This window comes from Mus caroli, chromosome 4 (assembly GCF_900094665.2).
Source record: "Mus caroli chromosome 4, CAROLI_EIJ_v1.1, whole genome shotgun sequence".
Classification (NCBI taxonomy): Eukaryota; Metazoa; Chordata; class Mammalia; order Rodentia; family Muridae; genus Mus; species Mus caroli.
This window is the reverse complement of record NC_034573.1, coordinates 126134259-126152331: the sequence shown is the minus strand read 5'-3', so window position 1 is coordinate 126152331 and position 18073 is coordinate 126134259. Positions and strand designations below refer to the sequence as shown.

The following is an 18073-nucleotide window of genomic DNA, read 5'->3' as shown; positions in this document are numbered from 1 at the left end:
TCAGAAATCCACCTGCCTCTGCTTCCCGAGTGCTGGGATTAAAGGCGTGCGCCACCACGCCCGGCTTATATATCCACTCCTTATGTCAGGACCTCCATATGACTCTGTGTGTGTGTGTACGTGTGTGTGTGTGTGTACTTTCTTCAGAACAGTGCTTGGGACATAATTATTATAACTGATGTAAAATTTACTTTAGATCTATACCTGGAATAAGAAAAAGACAATGGCCAACAATATAATCACTATCCCAAAATGATTAAATAACTTAAAATAATTTTAAGCAGTTCAATAGTTTGAAGTATTTATATTCTCTTACCAGGAATTTCAATTTCTAGTTGCATAGCTGATCTGTAAGTAATGAATTCTAAAGATTTTTTTAATGGATGGTCCAAAGTTTATCATTTGTCTCCTTACATTAAAATTAAAAATCAATTTACTGGCTTGACATACCTATGCATGTGAATTATTTTTAACTGATCTATTAGTTGTAATAAAAAAGTTAAAAACCAAATAATCTTTGTTTTTAAAGATTTATTTACTTTATGTATGTGAGTACACTGATGGATGTAAGCCTTCATGTGGTTGTTGGGAATTAAATTTTTAGGACCTCTGCTTGCTCTGGTCGACCTCGCTCCAGTCAGCCCCACTGTCAACTACGCTCGCTCAGTCCCTGCTTGCTCTGGCCCAATGATTGATTTATTTATTATTATACATAAGTACACTGTAGCTGTCTTCAGACACACCAGAAGAGGGCGTCAAATCTCATTACAGGTGGTTGTGAGCCTCGATGTGGTTGCTGGGATTTGAACCTAGGACCTTCAGAAGATCAGTCAGTGCTCTTACCCGCTGAGCCATCTCACCAGCCCAAAAGCAAATAATCCTATTTCATAAAATATTTCAGAATTTATAAAGGACAATAGTGACATTACAAAAAATAACAAAATTACTCTCTCAGAAATTTCAAACAATTTGCTTAATAAAACAATTACTAGATCACTCTGGAATCTTATAGTATAATTCCATCAGGAAAGTAAAAATAATCACTGATTTAAAATATATAGTAGGCCTCTCTTTTTGTTATTGCTGTTGTTGTTGCTTGGTTTTTGGGTTTTTCGGGGTTTTTTTTTTTTTTTTTTTTTTTTTTTTTTTTTTTTTTTTTTTTTTTTTTTTTTTTTTTTTTCAGGTTTTCTCTCTGTCCTGGCTGTGTAGTCCTGGCTGTCCTGGAACTCACTCTGTAGACCAGGCTGGACTCAAACTCAGAAATCCGCCTACCTCTGCCTCCCAAGTGCTGGGATTAAAGACATGAGCCACCACTGCCCAGCTAGGACTCTCTTAAAATGGGGGTTTCTTTCTATTTATCACTCATTATAAGATGTCTACTAAATTAATCTGCACTCACACTGACTCAAAGTACACATTATTATGCCTTTAATACAAAAAGGAAGAATAACTGCCAAGAAAGTTTATCAACAGTGTACAGGTTTAAGATTTATCTATGTATGTACATTTGTGTTTTGCCTGCAATTTTCTGTGTGAGGGTGTCAGGTCCCATATAACTGCAGTTACAGACAGTTCTGAGCTACAATGTAGGTGCTAGGGACTAAAACCAGGTCTTCTGGAAAAGCAGCATGTGTTCTCAAGAGTTGAGCCATCTCTCCAGCCCCTTTGCTTTAAATAGATCTGACTGGTTGAAATTTTCCTTTTTCTTTTCTTTCTTTTTATAGGGGAGATAGGGAGTGTGAATCTGTTCATGATGTGCAAATGTGCATGCAGGTGTGTATACAATGTTTGTGCAAGTAAAGGCCAGCGGCCAGCACTGTCTCTCAACTGCTCACCTTTCTCTCATTTTAGAGACAGTCTCTCACTATGATATATAGCTCTTAGCTAGTCTGGAATTCAGTACACAGACCAAGCTGACCTCCATCTCACAGAGATAAACCTGCCTCTGCCTCCCAGGTACAAGGATTGATGATGAGTATCACATGTCCAACTCACTTCATTTTTTGAGACAGTGTCTCTCACTGAATCTGGAACTCATTGATTCAGCTAGCCAATGAGCTTCAGAGATCCATTTTCTCTCCACCATCCCTGTGCTGGGGTTAGCCACTGTACATGCAGCACTTTTACATGGGTGTTGGGGATCCAACCTCAAATGTTTGCATGACAGGCACTTTACCAAGTCATCTCTTCAGCCCATACTTTGATTCTTGTTTTATCTGTGTATGTGTATTCTTGTGAGTATACACATTCCACAACATGTGTATGGAGGTCAGAGGGCAACCTCAGGTTTAAGACATCACCTTCTACTTTGTTCAAGGCATGGTATCATTTGCTCCTACGACTCCATGCTGGCTAGCCTGAGAGCATTCAGGGATTTTCCTATCTCTGTCTTCTGTCTTGTAGAAGAAACACTGGAATCACACATACATGTTATCCTGCCAGGCTTTATATAAGCTCTGGGGATCTGAACTTAGGTCCTCATGCTTGTGTGACAGGTGCTTTACCCATTGAGATATCCCTATTTTGTTTGTGTTTTTGAGACACAGTCTCACCATACAGCCCAAACTAGCTATATGGTGACCAGTCACACCAATCCCAGTTTTGAGATTACAGGCATGTGATACAAAATTTTCAGAATTTTCATTATCAACAGAACCAATAAAATATTAATCAAAAATAATTCAAATGAGATACTACTAGCTGATATCTCACTTCGGTTAGTGACTCCAATCCTAGGTCTTACAGACTTGTACAGAGCAAGTACCTTTCCCAGTGGAAACGCTTAGTTCTTTCAAAGGAACAATTGCTTTGTGGCACCAAGATTGAACTTCTAAACTCTCATACCATACCAGTCTACTACTACCTGAAGCACTTAGTGCATTCCTTCTTTCTAGATTAAAGAAAATATTATGCAGAATTCCAGTCTTTAAAAAAAGAATCTGGGGCTGGAGAGATGCTCAGCGGTTAAGAGCACTGACTGCTCTTCCAGAGGTCCTGAGTTCAATTCCCAGCAACCACATGGTGGCTCACAACCATCTGTAATGAGATCTGACGCCTTCTTCTGGTGTGTCTGAAGACAGCTACAATATACTTATAATAAATAAATAAATCTTTAAAAAAAAAAGAATCCATATTGATAAGCCTAAGAAGTTAAAATTGATACCTATACATAAGTAGTTTTGATGATGCTCAATCTACTGAAGACAAATGTGGTGATAAATGCAGTAAAGCATGCCTGTGACATCTCAGCATTTAGAAGGCAGGGTCAGGAAAACTGTACACTAAAGGCCAGCCTAAATAAAAACAGAAAGAAAGGGGGGAGGGGGAGGTGCAGAGAACGCTAGTGAGATGTCTCAGTGGGCTGTTGCTATGTGAGCTTGGGTTCAGGTCCCCAGCACCCATAAAAGTTGAGAAAGTAACCCCACCACAAGTGGGAGAAAAAGACAAGCAGATCCCAAAAGTCTGCTGACCAGCCAGTCTAGTCAGTCACTGTTCACTATTACCAAGTTCACTAAGAGAACTTGTCTCAAAATATGAGGGAGATGGATAGAGGAAGACACCCGATGCTGTGCTTGTNAAATGCACACACACACAAAATACCCTCTACTGAGGACCTACTATGTGCAGTGTTCAGTGAAATGATTAGAGAATTACTAAATAATATAAATAACTTCTGAATTCAAATTCCTTATCAAATTATGCAATTAGGACATAAGCTAGTATGGGAGTTGAAGCAATGGCTCAGCAGTTAGGAATCTTAGCTGCTCTTCTAAAGGATCAGAGTACGGCTACCAGTTCTGATGATGGAAAACAAAACTAACTCCAGCTCTAGGGGATTCCCATACCCTCCCCAAGATCACCTGTACACATGTTGCAACACTGACACACAGAAACATTAAAAAATAATTTCTTAAAGATATAAGCTATTAAACTAACAACAACAAAAACATGGCAAGTATTATAAATTGTAAGATTATAGAGAGGGAAGAGCCAGCAAGGTGAGTAAATGGGTAAAGGTGCGTGCCTGCTGTCAAGCTTGGTGACCTGAATTAGGTCTCAGAGACCCACATAAAGCTGGAAAAGAAAGCCAACTCCGCAACTACATAAAGTTGTCCTCTGACCTCATCACACAAGCATACAGAACACACACAGTAAATAGTTNGTTTTTTGTTTGTTTGTTTGTTTGTTGTTTGAGAGAGAGAACAAAATGGTTCAGTGGATACAGGCACTTACTGCTAAGCCTGACAACCTGAGTTTTATCCCCAGGAGTCAAAGGGAGAAATATACCCAAGTTGTTCTCTGGCCTCCATACATATACTGTGGTATGCAAACATGTATGTGCAAACACATACACAATAAATGTAATTTGTTTTGTTTTTTGAGACTGGGTCTCACTATGTAATTCTAGTTGTCCTAGAACTCATTATGTAGACCAGCCAGCCTCAAACTCACAAAGATCCACTTGCCTCTGCATGCCAAATACTGGGATTAAACACATGCACCACTATACCCACCTAAACATTGTTTAATATTTTTGATAAAGCTTTTGATCCAACAAGATAAATTAGGATTAAGACAAGCCAATATTATTTGTCAAGAACATAAGGAATATCAATAAACATACCACACAAAAGAAGCACTTTACTTCTATTACATTTCTCTTTATTTACTTTGTGTGCATGTGTGTGTGTGTGTGTGTACATGCATGTGTATGCCTGCATGGCACGGCATACATGTAGAAGTCAAGGACAACTTATAAGAATTGTTGCTCTCCTTCCACTCTATGGGTCTCAGACCAGATTCAGGCTGTTTAGACTTGGTGGCAAACACTTTTATCTGCTGAACCATCTCAACAGCACACAGAGACGATAAATTTACTTTGGCAAAGTCAGGATGACAGCAATGAAAAACAGCTGATTCTTGAAGAGAGTAAAGCAGCGCCAGTTGGTGATGGTGGTGGTAATGCACACCTTTAAGCACAGCACTTGGGAGGCAGAGGCAGGTGAATCTCCAAGTTCAAGGCCAGCCTAATCTACAAAGTGAGTTCCAGAACTGCCAGGGCTACACAGAGAACCCTATCTCCAAAAACTAAAAGAAAGAGGGAGGGGGAGTGGGAGGGCCAAAAAAGATGATACAAACAAAGGTGTTAGCTTTGGAATATAATTATTAAATATTTATTAAATACAATATGCCATACTGTGGTAGGTATTAGGGATACACACACTCAAGAACAAAATAAATGACTTCTTTGCTCCTACAAAGTGTAGTAGGAAGACAGATAATAATCATGGAAGCAGGTGTATCATTATAAATCATAATGAATAAATCATAATAGGTCCTACGAAGAAAAACAACAAAAGCCAGTAACAGGGAATAACAGAAAAGGACTAACAAGACAGGGTAGTGAGAAGTATCTCTGATTCGCAACATAAACTTAAGCACTCAGGAGACAAAGGCAGGTGGGTCTCTGAGTTCAATGCCAGCAAAGTTAGTTCCAGGATAGCTGTTTAAATCCCTGTCTGGAATGAAGAAGGAAAAAAAAAAAAAAAAAAAAAAAACAAAAAAAAAAAAAAACCTCTCCCAGAGCAGAGACAGGATGAAGTCCACTATTAAAAAATAATAATTTAAAGGGATTTTTAAAGAGAACTGTTTCTAGACAAATCTGAGGACCAGAGTTCAGATCCCAGCACCAACTTAAAAATCTAGAGGTTTCACAAATGCCACAATCCTCGTACTGCTCAGCTCTTCCTCCCTTTCTTTTTCTCCCTCCTTTTCCAAGTCTCCTCCTGATTCTTCCCACCCTGCCTACACAAAGGAGCCCACAAAAACAATTTTCCCTCTCAAACACAAATATAAATCTTTACAAAAGAGAAGTTCAAGGTCACCCTGGTTGACAGAATAAGTTTAAACCCAGGCAACTTAGTTAACAACTATCTCAAAACACAGTAAGAACAGGCTGGGGATATAATTCTGTAAAGAGCACTTACCCATCATATGTGAGAAAGAGAAGAAAGAAAAACTTGGCAGAACACTTACTCAGAATATGTAATCCCCTACACACACATATAAACATACTTTCTCCCCCACCCCACTATGTCTGAGATCACCCTGGGTTATATGGGACCCTGTCTCAAAACTCAAATTAAATAATTAAATAAGACTGTCCAGATAAAACAAAGCGGGGCCCAGGCCAAGTATGAAGTTCCTGGATAACAAACTACAGAGATGGGAACTTTGGATCATGTGTAAAGGGAAGGAGTGGCTCAGACAGTAAATGAATACAAAGTACTATACTTAAAAATAATAAATGCTGAGTATGAGAGGGAATTGTGCAATAAAAGATGAACTACAAATTCGTTAGCACAGCAGCATCAGGCCTACTATACTGCACCTCCAATTTTAACATCTCAAAATCTTAAACTGTGCAGGGCGTGGTGGCACATGTCTTTAATCCCGGCACTTGGGAGGCAGAGGCAGGTGAATTACTGAGTTCGAGGCCAGCCTAGTCTACAGAGGGAGTTCCAGGACAGCCAGGACTACACAGAGAAACCCTATCTCGAAACCCCGCCCCCCCCAAAAAAATCTTAAAGTGTGTTCTTTGAGCTACCCCCACCACTACACTAGAGTAGAATGTCTGCCCCTCACAGGGTCTGGAAGTAACTGATCTGAGCTCAGCTCCTTGGTGTATAAAATGAGGATAACTACTTCATAACTATGAAGTAAGCTACTATAATTTTCTCCCTATAGTCACCCAAAATGTTGAGTAGTCTGGAGGATATTTTAATTTAATTATTATTTTCTAATAGTCTAAGGAAGGAAGGACAATAGTTGATGCTAACAAGAGTTTTCATCCTGGGAAAAACTTCACAGATGGAAATAGAGGGCTAAACAATATAAATAAAAACGAGAGAGAACGGAGAAAAATAATAAATAGAATTGTGGCTACTTCTAGACTCTGGCATCTAAAAGCTCTGCAGGTAAGGTTTTAGCAATTCCTAAGACAGACTTGAGCAACACAGCAACTTGAGTCAAGTTTAGTGACTCAAGAAAAATATAAGGAAAGAAAAGTCTTCCTAGCAAGCCACAAGTTCTGCCTAATATATCCTCTCCTTTGAAAAATTTTGTCTAAAGTACGTCTGTTACAAGTGGGAAGGCAAGACATTCAAACATCTCACAGCATCTCTACCCTTAAGCATTATTATGTGAACGTGTTAACATTTCAAGAGGCTGGAGAAGAGCTGTTAAGAGCACTGCTGCTCTTGCAGAGGACTCTGGTTCAATTTCCAACACCCATATGGCAGCTCACAACTGTCTGTAACTCCAGTTCCAGAAGAACCAAACCCCCACACAGACAACATGCAGGCCATACACCAGTGCACATAAAAGTAAATCATTAAAAAACAAACAACAACAAGAAGGAACTACAGCCAGGTGGTGGTGGCACAGCACTCAGGAGGCAGACAGATCTCTGGGAGTTTGAGGCTAGCTTGGTCTACAGAATTCCAGGATAGCCAGTGCTACACAGAGAAACCCTGTCCTCAAAAAACAAAACAAATAAAATGAAGCTTTAACTAGGGTTACTTTTAGCAAAAATATATCCTTTGACCTTGAAGTAACCAAAATCTACTTCTTTCCAAATATAATCATTACTTCATCTCTTCTGCTCAGCATTAAATATTTAAGGTTTCCCTATTTCCTACCAAGCTGGCATACAGACACCCTAGTATTTATTCTGATTTCACAGTATAAAATCTAAGCACAGAAACCTAACCTTCCTTAGGATCAATCTGTTACCAATTCCTTAAAATTTAAAAGAATAAAGGTAGCAGTAATGACTTCACAACTGTACAACTCTATAACTTTAGCAAAGCTCAAACTATACACCTAACATTGGCTAATTATATCTTACATAAATTATATATCAATAACATATACATTCATTCACTCAGCAAATAAATTTTATGAGTGTCGATTATGTGCATCAAAATTTGTAGCAAATCCTGCAGGTTGGATTATCTGAGTCACACAAGCAGTGTGCTTTACTGAGTTATTACTGTCCCAAAACTGTTACATGAAAATGTTTTAATTTCTGGATCCTGAATGTCACCTTAATGGTGGCCTCTACTGTACAACTTTCTACCAAGTTCCATTATATAGATGAAATTATGAGCAACTTATACATTCATTGTTTTAATCCAACATAAGCAAAACATTAAGCATCTACTATATAAAGTATATATTTTTATATAGTCTTTGTACCAAAAAACATGCCACCAAAGCATATTGACAACACTCTGGAAGAAGGCTATTTATTGTAAAATACTTGAGTGACTTACTCTAAGGTCCTCAGGGACCCAGTGGGCTGACTCAAAAATGCAGAAACTAAGTTCCTCAGTTCCCAAGGCAGCAGCATGCATGGTGGAGAGAACTGTGGGCCTTCCAAGCTGATTTGGCTTATGAATTCCAGTACCACTACTGTTTATATGCATGAGCTTGGGGATAGTCACTTTTACATTCTGACCTTCAATTTGCTCAACTAGCACTTCACAGACTTGCAATGACTACGTAATATACTCAATACCCGGTATTATTGAATGACAACTCAACAGTATGAGTTTCCTTTCTTGGTCTTCAGGCTTTAAAAAAAAATATATATATATATCGAGGAAGGCTAATTAACAAACAATCCATGTTATGGGAACTAGAGAGAGGGCAAAAAGTTTAAGAGCCCTTCTTGCTCTCCAGAAGACCAAAGTTCAGTTTCCAGCACACATGTCAGGCAGCTCCCCACCATAGCTGCCTATAACAAAAACTTGAGAGGGATCTGGCCTCAGAAACACCTGAACTCATGTGAGCATTCCCATACACAGGAAGACAAATCTTTTTTAAACTCCATGTTATTAGTGGATGGTCAGCTGTGAACCTATACTTCCTGCCTTCATAGTCCAATCCATCCCTTACCCATCCCACTATTTCTAGTTTTTCAAACTTTAGCTGCTATGTTTAGAAAAGTGATTTAATTTTAGAAACCTGGAAAATTCTTCCGAGTAAATTGAGCAAAACCTTAATCTGCCCCAAGGGGAAATTCTGTGCAAAACAATTATTTCTAACAAGAGAAGAATTTTCTAAGGGGGTTATAGAATTTAACCACACAAATGCCACCAAAGCTGCACACAAAGTGACAGAAGGCAATCTGGAACATACTGTACAGATTTTCCCAGAGGAAATCGCCTCCCCTCATCTGGGGTTGCTAAATCTTCCTAGGTGATCTGAATTCTTCCCGGCTCCGTCACTAGTCCAGATCCTTAAGCCAGAACCACAGACAGCACTTGGGAAATAAATAACTAAATAAAAAGGAAAAAAAGAAATACCCTGAACAAACCCCAAATCTCAAAAATATCTTCCAAAAGGCACTGAGGTCCAGAGAGTTATTTTCTCCTCAATGGACAGAAAAGCCACCACGAGGCGCTCAGAAGCACAATCCTTTCCCCCAAGGTCATTCAAGTCATCGAAGGTGCGACAGAGAATCTGCAAGCTCCTCGGTTAAAGAACACTGCGGAGATTTTTTTTTTTTTTGGAGGTGTGTGAAGAGGGATGGGGGGCGGGGGGGGCTGCCTGCTCTCTTCCCCTCTCCCACCCCGAAGTGTGAGCACCCGCCTCGGCATTTCCGAAACAAGCCACAACAAGCTCTGCAGTGTTAGGAAAGGGGCTGACGCGATGAAGAAACAGATGCTCCATAGCAAGATGGGTCTTTCTCGGCCGGCTGAGGCTCCTGCGAGGTAATTAGCAGAAACCGCAGGCACCTCGGAGAGGTCCCCACCGGGCTGCGGAACCCACCAGCCCCGCCGTGCCCGTGCCCCGGACGCCGGCTTCCACCTCGCTAGTCGCCTGGCCAGCCGCAGGCCAAAAGCGGCTCCCGAAACCGCACTTCATTCCTGCGCTTCGGGAAGCCATGGCTCCCTTCCCTGCCGGGCCGCGGGGCGGGATGCGCGCTGCGGAAAGTTCACCGCGGCGGCGGGAGGGGGCCGGCGGCTACCCGAGTGCCCCTGCAGATTCCACCATTAATTAGTCCTCGGGACTGTCGACTGGCAACTTAAACAAAGCGAATGCCTCGAATTCCTTCCCGGGCCGCGGCGGTCTGGCCCGCGAGACGGGAGCAGCGCGCCGGCGGGAGCCGCGCGGGCGGGCGGGCGGGCGGGCCGCAGCCCCGGGGCCGACAGCTGCGGACGCCCCGGGGCCGCCGCGGGCCTCTCCCCGGCCCCCCGCGCGTCGCGTCCCGCACACCGGCCGCGGCCCTTCCTGTCCGCTCACTTCCTTCCTCCCGGCTCGCCGCCCCGCGGAGCCCGGCGAGGACCCCGACGCCTCCCTCCCTGGCCGCCACAGCCGCGCTCGCCCTCACTCGGCGTCTCCCCAGTCTCCTCAGAAACGTCCCTCCCCCTCCTCAGGAAGAAAAAAAAAATCTGAGTCTCTCCCTCCAACTCCGGCCACACTCTCTCCGGCTGGCCCACGGGAGACCTCCCCTTCCCGGCTCCGCTTCCAGAACCCGCGCGCACTCCCCGCCGTCCCCGGGACACCCCGGCCGAGACCCCCTCACCCCCGGCACACGAGCCGGACTCCCGGGCCGCCCGCCTCGCCACACTCCCGCCGCCGCCTCACCTCAGCGGCTGCGGCCCGCGCTCCCGCCGCCGGAGGATCCGGCGCTCCGCTCCCAGCGGCCGGCGCCTGCTCAGGCTCCCCCAGACTGACAATGAGGGGCGGGGCCTTGTGTGGCGTCAGCCCTCCGGGGCGGGGCAGATGTCAGGCCACGCCTCCTTTGGTCCTTTCTTAAGCCCTCCCACTTCCAAGCCCAGGGTTTGAACCTAGCCAAGTTTTCAATTGCCTTCCTAGCTAGGTGCCCCGGACCTGGGCTAGGCTCCGAAGGAAACCTGACTTGGAAGGCAAGACCGCGCTCAAAAGAAACGCTCTCAGAGACGTTGGGAGGGTGCAGTAAAATCGTCCATGCAAAGGGATTAGGGCCTGAAATGAAGTCATCGCTCTACCAAACACCACTTACTCAGTGAGTGTGGAGAAGGGACTGGGCGTGGCTCAGAGGTCATGACTTCTAGTCCCACTGGCTCCACATTCATTCCTCAGGTGCTGCCAGGAAAGTCCTTTCCCATCTATATTCCTTAGTTTTTCCTTCTTTAAAATGGGAATCGGCAGTGGGCCACATGGTCTCAAAAAGTCCCCCCAATGCCTTCTATGTGCAAAGTACTAGGGCCCAGAGAACCCCTGGGGGAAGTGGGGTTTGAAGGTAACTCAGGACCTAAATCCTGCAGAGCACAGAGACGTTCTGTGGGCGCCCTCCCACGTGCTGGCACCCAGCAGCCTGCACAAGCCGGGACACAGATGGCTAAGAGCTGCTTCCTCTCTGCAGGAGTATGGCTGGTCTCTGGAGAGGCCTCTTGTGTAAGCTCTTTATTGCCTATGGAACAAAGGCCAAATCCATGGCCTGGTATGCTCACTTCCTACCTTCATACACACGCTCTGAAGTTTACCCAAACTTCCCTCAGCACACCCACCGCTTTCCCACATCCGGCCTTCTGCTTGTCACCTCATCTGTGTGTGTCCTCCTAGTTCTCCCAAGGCAAAAAGACCAACCCTCTTTGCTCTCTGTACCTGATGGTATTGACTCCAGCTCTCACAGGGCCGTGGATACATTATAACTTGTATCCTGTTGACCTCCCGCTGGGTGTGGTAGTGGCACATTCCTATCTTTAATCCCAGCACTCAGGAGGCAGGTGCATTGCTAGTTTGAGACAAGCAGGGCTACGAATAAGAGAACATGTCTTAAAAAATAATGCCATCCATGGCCATGAGCGCTGGTAGGCAAATGCTGAAGAGGGTGAAACAGGAGAATCACACATTTAGGGCCAACCTGGAGTACCCTTTAGGGCTGGGGATACAGTTCGGTTGATAGAGCATTTGTCTAGTATGCTTCCATCACAAACACTGCATCGTTGGATGTGGTAGCATATACCTGTAATTCCAGCACTCAGGAGGTAAAGCCAGAAAATTCAGGAATTCAACTGCAGAGACGGGCATAGTAGCAAATGCTTTTAATCCCAACACTTGGGAGGCGGAGGCAGGCAGAGTTCTGTGAGTTCGAGGCCAACCTGGTCTACATAGTAAGTTCTAGGACAGCCAGAGCTACATAGTGAAATCCTGTCTCAAAGAAAGAAAGAAAGAGTTCAGAACTGGGGAGATAGCCTATTTGTTAGAGCATTTTGCAGAGGATCCAGGTTCTGTCTCAACACCCACATGGAAGTTCACAACAATCTGCAGCCCCAGCTCCAAAGGATCTAATACTCTTTTCTGGTCTTTGCAGGCACCGGGTACATACATGATACACATACATACACATAAGCAAAACATTCATCCACGGGGGCTGGAGAGATAGCTCAGCGGTTAAGAACACTGTCTACTCTTCTGAAGGTCCTGAGTTCAATTCCCAGCAACCACATGGTGGCTCACACCATCTCTAATGAGATCTGATGCCCTCTTCTGGTGCGTCTGAAGACAGCTACAGTGTACTTAGATATAATGATAAATAAATCATTTTTTAAAAAACACTCATCCACATGAAAAAATTAATAAATAAAAATAAAGTTGGTTGGTGTTGTCGATGTTTTCAAGGCAGGGTTTCACTGTGTAGCTCTGGCTGTCCTGGAACTAGATATGTAAGAGAGGCTGGCCTTGAACTCAGAGGTCTGCCTCTGCCTCCTGAGTACAGGGATTTAAAACAAAGGTTTTTAAAAACAAAGTTAAGGCCATCCTCAGCAACTTAGTGGGCCTGAGGCCGTTCTGGGCTACATAATTCTCTGTCTCTAATTAAATAAGCAAAATTTCATTTGTTCCTTAGTGATTCTGGGTATGAAACTCACACATTTTTGTGAAACTCGAGTTGTGATGTGACAAACCTATTTCGCAGCTCACGGGAGTTCACTGAGCCTCGGTCCCTCCATTTGTGATAGGTGATCCGTATGGTATTTGTTTAGACTTGGCAAACTGGCTCAGTGGTGGAGCCTTTGCCTAGCAAGCACTAAGTCCTAGGTTCAATTCCCAGCACCAAAGGATTAGTTAATTAGTTAATTAGTTGATTAATTAAATGTGATAATCCAAACACAGTGATGCATGTCTGTAATTCCAACACTTCGGAAGGACTATGAGTTTGTGTAAAGCCTGGGTGAGATGCTGTTTCCAAAACTAAGTAAAATCTGGATACTATAGAGAAACCACCAGGCACAAACAGTGTGATGATCATTCTTATTTTCACAATCACCACTATCAATGATATTCCTAGCTTCTAACGTCATACAGTATTCTTGTGATGACCCACCCAGTCACCAGGTTGGGTGGTACAGGGCTGTAACCACAGGAGTTCAAGACCACGCTGGGCCACATGACATTCTTAAGACCCTGTCTCAAAAAAGGAAGGAAGGAAGGAAGAAAGGAAGAAGAAAAGGAAGAAAGAAAGTCTGAAAATAAAAAAAGAAAAGAGCCAGGCGGTGGTGCATGCCTTTAATCCCAGCACTTGAGAGGCAGAGGCAGGCGGATTTCTGAGTTTGGGGCCAGCCTGGTCTACAAAGTGAGTTCCAGGACAGCCAGGGCTACACAGAGAAATCCTGTCTCAAAAAAACAAAAAAACAAAAACAAAAAAAAAAAAAAAAGCAAAAAAAAAAACCAAAGAGAGAGAGAGAGAGAGAGAGAGAGAAGAAAAAGGAATGGAAAGAGAAAAAAAATTCACCCAGTCATTTCATAGGGGAAGACCTCTAGGGTTTGACATAAGGAAGAGGTTTACTAAATGAGGCCATTAGAGCAGAAACCAGTTCCCCAGTCTCCAGCCCCCAGGTGGATTGTGCAGGCCCCAGGGCCTGTGTCTTGGCACACTTCCCAGTTGACAGCTGCGCGTTCTCTCCACAGGTTTTTGCAGCAGAATGACCTGTTTCTGCTCTATGCCTCCTCCTGGAGAGATGAGTGTGCGTTAGTCTGTCCTTAGCTTCTTCATGGTCTTTCAGAAGAACCGCAGCAAGGCCCTGGGCCTTTCCAGAACACCCGTCTGTGGGAAGAGGGGAGGGGCTTCTGATTAATTTCCTGTGTTGCAGATAGGCAAATAGCTGTCCTGAAATGCCTGGGCTGGTCCCCAAGGGCCCCTAAAAATTGTGGTTTATTTTTAGACCAGGAGATTCAAAAATGCTTCTTGCCATGAAAAATAAGCTTGATCACAGGCTTGCTTCAGGCACAGAGAGGGCCTTTCCTAAGCCCTCTATCTGCTGACTCTGACTTACGGCACTGAAAAACATTCAGAAGAGAGAACCAAGCATGAACAGGGAGAGCTGGAACTTTCTCTGAAGTGTTCATGGCCCCATCAATCACTTACTAACTCACTCAAAGCAAAGGCTTTGAAACAAACAACAACAAAGCTTTGGAACAGAACAGATCCGGAGTTACATCCTAACTCCACCGTTTGTCAGTTATGAAACCTCAGACTTCCAAATCCCTGCACCTCAGCTTCTCATCTGCAAAAAGAGAATAATAGTGCATACCTACTATTGTGAATGTCGTGGATTGAATGAAGTAGTGTATGGAGGAACTGTTAAAAGCTTACCCCGCACTCCAGCAGAGGTGGCTCACGCCTTGCTTGGATCCCAACACTATGAAAGCAGAGGCAGTTGGATCTTTGAGTTTGAGGCCACCCTGGTCTACATTTGAGTTCCAGGACAGCCAGAGCTACACAGAGAAATCCTGTCATGGAAAACAACAACAACAACAACTTAGAACTCTGTTCTTGCTAGGAAATGGTAGTTGATTGAGTGTGTGTGTGTTTGTGTGTGTGTGTGTGTGTGTGTGTGAGAGAGAGAGAGAGAGAGAGAGAGGTTGGGAACTGAACCCAGGCCTTCAGACATGGTAGACAAGTGCTCTACTGTTTTAGCGACATCCCTGGGCTGCTGTTACTGTTTCACCATGCTCTTCCAATAAGTGTCCCATGCATTGGCCTCTAAGAATTAACGACAGCCCTGTCCTCAAGGAGCCTGCAGTAAAACAAACTGGCTTGTGTGACTAGGCGGGAGCAGGTGTCTGTGGAGTGGTGTCAGCTGCGAGAGTCACAGAATCGCAGGTGGACCTGAGGCCTGTGGTTTATGTGTGTTAATCTACATATAGGGAGAAATTCAGAGACCCAAAAGAAAAAAGGAAAGAAGAGGATTTTCGCCTTTCTCCCCCTGCATTTTGTTTTGTTCTGTGCATGCAGAGGAACTTTGAAAAGAGACCCAAGTGGATGCTAAGAGGGAGGAAAATGTATGAAAATACAGCTTCTACATCAGCAGAAGGTACCCGTGCCAACTGTGTGTAGTGGTGAGGAAGTCCCAAAGGTAACTGGGTGTGACATCACATGCCTATAATTCACACACTCCAAAGGTAGAGGATCAGCTCAAAGCCAGCCTGAACTACATAAGACACCTTTTCCAAAATAAAAAAAAATTAAAAAAAAAAAAGTTCCACAAATCCCATCCCATTTTTGGTGGGGTCCCAGTAAATGCTCCTAAATATAGAATTCTTTAATTCTTTGCCGAAGACTCAGGATCCCAGCAACCATTTAATCATTCATTCACAGTAAGAGCTTCAGCCCAGAGGAAAAAAAACTAAGATTAGAATTTTAGGAGCTGGGGCTATAAGACCATGACAGAGCACATGCTGAGCCTTTGCAAGGCCTGGGATTGTATGCATCACAGGCCTACAACTGTGGTGGTGGTGGGGAGCCCTGTGTGTGTGCGCGCGCTCGCGCAGGTGTGGGTGGGGGAGGGCACAAACCCCCAGCTATACACTTACCAACTTCAATCTTTACCCAGTCCACCAACTCCAGTACAAATCTCTTCTGGAAGCATCCTCACAGACACATCTAGAAAAGATCTGGGCATCCAATCTCCCAGACATACTGACACAGAAAAGTCAGTGCTCACAAGGTGAGATGTCCCCTCCCCCACCCCAGGCCAAAGAACAGCAAGCTGTCAGCTCTTGTGTGCCTAAACTTGCACTTTCAATTTCCCTCTGTGATATCTTCCTGCCATTTAATTTTTTTTTTACAAGCAGCACGTATTACTGTGTCATCAGAAAATACGGCTGTAAAAGCCTATATAAAAAGAATGCTAACCAAGCTAGAGTTGGCTCACCTTTGTTGGTCTGCAAACAATAAATTATAATGCAATAATGAATGAGGCCAGGAGCAAAGTCTCCTAGGGATCAAGGAAAGTGAGAGTAGGGAGGGATGAAGCCACCCTCCATCTGCCTCCTAATCTCCAAATGGCGCGGCTTTTAGTCCTTTCACGACCTAGGACTCCCACACTGCACCGGTTTTACACGGTCATTCCTCAAGCACCTATGGACCCTTTAGCATAAACGTAAGAATCACAAGTGATAAGTACTTTACACCAACTATCTGGTCATGTTATAGGAAGCCTTTATTACTCTTTCTAGTTTCGGCAAACAGGCTTAGAGGCAAAGCAAGTCAGAGAAGCAATGCTCCTTACCTAAAATCACCAGTTTATTTGGACCTAAACCAAAAGTGGTGCACATGAGTAGCTGAGGCCTTGAAGCTGAGGATGTATGTATCTATCTTAGTGGTCATCAGCTGTACAAGGCTTTGAGAATCCACCTTCAGCGCAGCTCCCCGCCTCCAAAAGGGGAGGAGGACTTGAACAAGTCGGTAGTCTCCATCAATTCCCCCACCTCCTTGGGATAAAAACGTACGTCCACACTTTATGCAAACTAAGTACTTGTACATTGTGATGGAAGTGAGATCCATTATCCCAGCACTCTAGGGACCCAGCGTCTCTCATCTCTGTCTTTCCGGCTGCTCCCCCATTAGTGTTTCTCTCCAGGCCTGTTTAACCCCTGTTAGCACACACTTAGGACCATCTTCTTTGCACAAGTCCGTTTCATTCCCCTCCCTAGCCAGTCTGGGACCTCCTTGAAAATAGGAATGGTGCTTATTCATTTCTGGTGCTTTCCTGCCCTTAAAGTGGCATCTGGCACTCATCTCTGCATCCCTTCGCTCTTCACTTCACAACAAATGCCTGGATGTTTAACGCGTGTCAGCGCTACACAGTCTTACTTTAGCGAAGGTCCCTGTCTCCCTGAACTTTGTGTGCTTCTGAAGTGGAAAGACAAGGCACCGATTAACAATTGTTTAATACTATTGGCACTAAGTGTCTCAAGGAATCAGCCATGTGGGCTAGAAGGGTGGGGTGGGGAAACCTAACTGGGTTTAGAGTTGAAAGACTCTTTAAAAAGGACATGGCCCGGAAGCTCAAGAAGTTAAGGAACCTACTTAAGATCACACAGTAAGGGGGAAAGCTGGGTCCTGAGCCTGGGAATGGCTGGTCCCAACTCTCAGGCTATACTAGAAAGCACCGCCCTTTTATGTCCTCCATCTTTTTCTTCCTTAACTCTCATTGGTGAAAAGGGATCACGGTCTGCCCATCACAGTAGTCTCTAGGTCCGGTACAGTTTTTGAGATCTCCACCATTAAGAAACTAAATCTCCGGGAGCCAAGCACAAGTTGAGACTCAAAGAGACACCCGGAGTCTAACGCCAGCCGGTCCAGCAATGTCCTAGCGACCCAGTGGAGCACTCACCCACACACCCTAAGCAGGTCGCCCCCTCAAAGCGAGCTCTGGGTCCGCGCCCTCCCTGCCTGCACCCCGACGCGGTGGCGCCTGCAGGATCCCGGCCACGCGGCTGCCGCTCTGGCGCGGGGATGGGACTGCGGCAGGGGCGTGCGGCGGTGACAGCTCGCTGCACCCAGGGACGCCGCGATGCAGCAGCTCCGGCTTTTCCCACCCACGGGCAGGGCGTTCCCGCCAGCGCGCTTCCTGCAGCCGAAGGACGGGGCGGAGGGCCCCGGGGCCTGGCAGGCCGGGTTCCTGGCTTTCTCTGCGTTTCCTGAGCCGGACGACCGGGGGATGGGACTTGCGGCGCAAAGCTCCTTCTCCGGAATGCGGCCAGGAAGCCGCTTCTTGTGAACTCGGGGTCCTCC

The 18073-nt window shown here is 44.8% G+C and overlaps 1 protein-coding gene across 3 annotated transcripts in view; it reads right to left on the bottom strand.

The window, feature by feature from the left end:
• Luzp1 (leucine zipper protein 1) overlaps nucleotides 1-10746 on the bottom strand; it is an 84114-nt gene extending 73368 nt beyond the window's left edge. For 2 of the 3 annotated variants that reach the window (XM_021159895.1, XM_029476766.1), the window contains exon 1: nucleotides 10657-10730. The gene's annotated coding sequence lies outside the window, so the exon portion shown is untranslated. Of the gene's footprint in view, nucleotides 1-10656 lie in introns of all 3 variants that reach the window. The other variant, XM_021159894.1, reaches the window with a different exon arrangement.
• Between the last annotated feature and the right edge of the window lie 7327 nt (nucleotides 10747-18073).